Here is a 5,464-nt window from a genome sequence, read left to right on the forward strand (position 1 = left end):
ACTCCAGGGAGGCCTTGGCCCCCGGGGGCCTGCTTTCCCCCCACCCTTTATTTTTTCCTTTTATTTGAAGTTTATTTATTTTTGACTGAGACAGAGACAGTGTAAGCAGGGGAGGGGCAGGGGAGGAGAGAGAGAATCCTAAGCAGGCTCCAAGCTGTCAGCACAGACCCTGATGCGGGGCTCGAACTCAGGAAACCGTGAGATGATGACCTGAGCCGAGATCAAGAGTCTTCAGGGGCACTAAGGAATCTACTCCTGAAATCATTGTTGCACTATATGCTAACTAATTTGAATGTAAATTTAAAAAAAATAAAACAAGTTAAAATAAAAAAAAAAAAGTCTTCGGCTTAAGGGACTGAGCCACCCAGGCACCCCTGTCTCGCCCAGTTTAGCAAGAATCCTGCAAAGTCCGCTGCGTAAGAATTCTCCCAGCCATGACATGGGATCAGATTCCTCGGCCTCTACCCTTGAGCTGTGGCCCCGTCTTTCACAAGAATCCCGGTGTCGGAAGTCTCTCCTCTTAGCCATCCTCAGGGCGGTAACTCTCCAATGATCTGCGCTGTGTTTGGAGTTGGGTTCAGTCCCTCTCCCCATGACAATGGTCTTGAGTAAAATCTCACCATTTTTAATGATGGGGGCAGGTTGGGTGGGAGAACCCACAGGGGCTCCCAGAGGACCAGCCAAGAGGGTCTTTGGCTTCGAGCAGGATCGAAATCAAACAGGAGCCAGAAGGAAGCGAAACCAGTTCGGTGAATAGTGTAAGTGGTAAGAGTGTCGCAGACGCAGAGTCTGGAAGCCTCGGGAAGACTCGGGAAGGGAAGGAGAGTGAGTCTGGTCGCTTGCGGTTAAGAGTTTATATCGGAGGGAGGTCCAGAGTACTTGCTCCTTAAGGAATCCGGGGCAGGGGCCAATCCAGGGCGAGCGACAGGTGGACAGGATCACCGTGGGTAGGGGGTACTGACGCAGCACCAGCCGGGTTTGCTGGAAGCCAGTGTCCCAAACACGCTCGGGATCCGGTGTCCGGGGGGCCTAGGAGGAAACTCAGAGAAAGACTGACTTTCTCGCCTCCCCCCTCGGAATGGGCACAGAACCTCTTTGGTTTCCTCCGAGGCAGGTGAACAGAACAGGAGTACGCGGGGCCTAGCGGAGAAACAGCAGGACCGCGCCTTTCTGAAAGAGGGGCCCTCCGGTCTCCCCATGGCACCGACAAGCGTCGGAATAAGCTCTCTGTACCAATGCTAAGGAACACTCTCGTTTTCCGGTACAGCGTGATATCAACTCTTTAAATTCTCACCCAACGTAAAGCTTTCTCCTTTCCCGGCTCGGGCCTTTTCACGATGCTGACGCTGCAGTGGGCAAGGAGGTACATTTGGTCTCCTGAACTCTCCCTCCTCACTCATGCCGCCCGGTCTGGCTGCTGTGAGGTTGGGCCGCGTGGGGCAGACTGTGTCTTCTAAGCCCCCCACCCGGCACCCCTCCCTACAGCACACGTCCCCCCAGGCACCCCTCCCTACAGGAAAGAAGCCTCAGTCCCTTAGAGGAGGAGACACATACCCATCACCAAGAAACACCCGCCTTTTTCTGAGATCCACGGAAGAATGGCTCACCCTCTCTGTCCCTCCGTCCGCACTCAGCCATCAGAGCAGCCACTCAGGCTCGCGCTTCTAGATGCTTTTAGCCATAAACCCAGAAGTTTTCTGAACCCTGTCCTTCTGGGATTTTTAGGGAGACTCATCACATAGGCCTGAGGCTCAGTAACTCAATCTCTAGTCCCTCTTCCCTTCCTGGAGGATGGGGGTGGGGGCAGCCGAACATTCCAAGCTCCTGATTCCGGTGACCAGCCCCCACCCAGGACCCCACGCGGAGTCGCCCCTTTCGAACAAAAGACGCCCCTGTCACCGAGGACATTCCGAAGGGTTTAGCAGCTCTGCGCCAGGAACTGAGGTCAAAGACCGAGTATTAGAACAAAAGACACTCCTAGTGCTCTTGTCACTCGGGGAAACTACAAGGGACTTGGGAGCTCTGTGCCAGGAACCGGGGACAGAGGCCGCTGTGTACCTACACATGGTCTAAACTGAACAGCACGGTCTAAACTGCTGGGTCCATTCATATGCAGATTTTTCAGTAACTATAGCACGGTATTGTAAATGTATCTTTCCTTCCTTGTGATTTCTTTCTTTTTTCCTTTTTTTTTTGTTTTTGTTTTTGTTTTAAGTGATCTCTGTGTCCCACACAGACATCTGACTGAGCCAGTCAGTCCCTGGGATTTTCTTAATAACATTTCTTTAGCTTACTTCGTTAGAAGAATACAGTATACAAAATGGTGTCAGTTGTTATAGATCAGGGTTCCGGTCAACAATAGGCTATTAGTAGTTAAGTTTGGGGGGAATCAAAAGTTATCTATGGATTTTTGACTGCATGGGGATCCGGGCCCTAATCTCCCACATTGTTCAAGGTCAACTCTCTCTCTCTCTCTCTGTGTATAATGCTATACTGTATACGAAATATCACACAGCAGGCCTCTACTGTACCCAATCTCGAAAATATGAAACCCCATAATGAAAACCCAGGGAATTCACCATCATGCTATTCTTCGGGTCCCAAGTTCTCTTCTTTCTTCTCCACACCTTTCAGGGTCTCCTCACATTTGGTTTACACCTAACGCCTGGGATTCTTAGCTGTGCTCAGTGGACGGGATAAGGAGACGTGACGTGTGTGTTCCGTCTACAGAGGTCAGCCTCCTTTCAGTCTATTTAAGTTTTTTTTAATTTTTTAAAATTTACATTTATTTACTTTTGAGAAACAGAGTGAGACAGAGCATGAGCAGGGGAGGGGCAGACAGAGGAGACACAGAATCTGAAGCAGGCTCCAGGCTCTGAGCAAGCAGCACAGAGCCCGATGCGGGGCTTGAACTCGCGAACTGTGAGATCGTGACTGAGCCAAAGTCAACCGACTGAGCCACCCAGGCGCCCCTCAGCCTATTTAGTTTTTATAGTTTCACTTTCATCAGCCCCACGAGAAAGAGCGTGTGGTGAGGTGGATTCTAGAAGTCAGGGAATCATCAGAGTAACGGATTTTACATTTGGCCTCAAGCACCACGAAGTAGGGGTGGGGTATTGCGACATCCAGATTTGGCCAGTGGACATGTCTCCAAAGTCTGTTCTTTTGGCCTCATTATCTTTCACACTTCTTCACACCTTGATTGACCGTGTATAAGGTTACAAATTTTATCTTGCAATTTCTTGGGCCTTGACCCTGGCTACACACACACACACATACACACACACCAAACAGTGGAAGCCATTGGCTTATATAATCCAAAACGAGGGGAAACAGTAACCTTGGGGACTAAAACGAGACGCCCTCAAATCATCTGCTTCATACACACAGAGGCTAAAAGGAATTCATGTGAAAAAAGAAAAGTTCAGTCTTTCATTTGGATTTCTGGGATATCATTCCACCAGAGATGTTTTTTGGAGGCTCACTTCATTTCTCTCTAGTTCTGTGCCAAGTGAGATGGCTCGGAGTTTCAGAATCATGAGAAGCCGTGTTTTATGTCTTTTTCTTAATCTGGCAAGCAGTTTTTCTTGTCACCCTCTGCTCTCCTTTCTGCCCCTTCCCTCTGCTCCCCCAGGCCCCTCAGGAGACCACCAGAGCTCTCTGAGGCCCAGCCAGCAAAGTGTAGCTTCCTGTTTACAAAGCAACTTTGGAACAGAAGCTATTTCTGAATCGGGAAAGAAACGCACTGGCGTATTATTTTCGACAGAGAAGTTAAAGATCATTAATAGTGCTTGTTATATTTAGCAAAAAAGTTTTGCTTTCTCCCTTAAAGTGCTGAATTATAATAGTTTCCTTAGGACTGATAACTACGGACACGGAATTTCCTACCTACTACCAAGAAGTGCCATTTTAGTAAGAAAAAGAGAAAAAAAGCCATCAGTTATTTAGTGGGCCTTATACATATGCTGTAATAAAGGTGTACAAATGGTGTTAGAAAAAGCACCACTCGCCTAGATTGAGGGTAAAGCGACCCACGAGCCGAATCCTGACAGATGGGGAGGACTTTGCCAGAACAAGGGTTGGGGGTGTATTTCGAGCAGAGAGAGCAGCGTCCACAAAGTCACGAAAGCACAACGAACCCCGGAGACTCTGAGGAACAGCCAGAGTCCTTAGCTGGGAGCAGCAGAAAGCTGACTGATTGTAACGAAAATGAATCAAATGTGTCTTTCAGAGTTTACAGCACCCTTTCCAAACACCTTGCAAAGGGAGGTGTGTTGGATTGTTTTCAAAACTCCAAAGTACTTTCTGGAGAAATATATCTGTGGCTTATATACTTATAATTACTATATTATTAATTATTTAATACAAACGTGGTGTAGGGAGATCCCATCACTTGAATCTCTGGTGTGGATTATTGGTTTTAGCAACATACGGACGCCATTCAGCTGATATCCAGTGTTCACGTTGGGGGCAGCCAATTCCAATCATGAGACAACAAAATGAGGCCAGAAGGACGAGTCCCAGATTTGGTCGAATCGTTATCAGGGCTGAGTTGCTCTTTGGTCTTCTCGGTTTGCTGCCCTTGGCTCCTTGACCTTCAGATCGTTTTTATGCCTCCTAAGGTATTTGCAGGGTCGCCGCACTCCGGGTACAGTCTTTAGCTGGGCTTCACTCAGCAAACCTTTGCTGAGCACACACTAGGGTCCCCACTTGGCCAGGCTCTGAGATACAAGAGTAAATCGGGTGTGACTCCTGTCTGCGGGGGAGTTTAGCGTCCACTGGGTAAGTGCGGTAAGATCCATGATTATAACACAATTCGTTTAGGCCTCCAGGGGCTGAACGAGGCAGGACCCCAGGGTGGGGTTGAAGCTCCATACAAATCAGCTTCCCCGCTGGCTTATATCGGCAGTCGTGACACTGGTGGCTCTTCAGGTTTTTTCTGCACCTGAATTTCAGGTGTTACCAGTAATGCGGGTGGCGGAGCGGCTCAATTTCCATTTATTAGGAGAAATTTCAATTTTAGAATCATCTCCTTTTGTTCGCAGCAATTTTCTGAGAATACGGAATAGAGATGCAGTCGGTTCATTTCTAGTTCTTGATTCCGGTGTCAATGAAACATTCCTTTTGAAATCATCGACCAAAGATGAAGAAAAAAAAGGCAGCTATCGGAGGCCCCAGTGAGATTCGAACTCACGACCCCTGGTTTACGAGACCAGTGCTCTAACCCCTGAGCTACGGAGCCTCGGTGAGTCCCTCTTTGACTCCTTGTCCTAAGGTTGATTATATATTCAAATGTCTGGGTTCCTGTTTCTTAAGTTTCTGGAAATTCCATGTTCCACCCTCATCCCCTTTCCTACTTTCTCCGTGACAGTTTCAACATCAGAAGGGCCGTCTGGGGCCCGGGCTCGGACCAGCGGCGCCTCAAAGTAACGAGACCGGGGTCAGGGAGGAAACGCGCCCGGAA

The 5,464-nt window shown here is 48.7% G+C and overlaps 1 non-coding gene across 1 annotated transcript; it reads right to left on the bottom strand.

Moving 5' to 3' along the window:
• Positions 1 to 5,169: 5,169 nt before the first annotated feature.
• Positions 5,170 to 5,242, bottom strand: TRNAT-CGU (transfer RNA threonine (anticodon CGU)). The gene has a single exon. It is a non-coding gene; the product is annotated as a tRNA-Thr (tRNA).
• Between the last annotated feature and the right edge of the window lie 222 nt (positions 5,243 to 5,464).

The sequence above is a fragment of the Panthera onca genome, chromosome B2 (assembly GCF_046562875.1).
Source record: "Panthera onca isolate mPanOnc1 chromosome B2, mPanOnc1 haplotype 2, whole genome shotgun sequence".
Lineage (NCBI taxonomy): Eukaryota > Metazoa > Chordata > Mammalia > Carnivora > Felidae > Panthera > Panthera onca.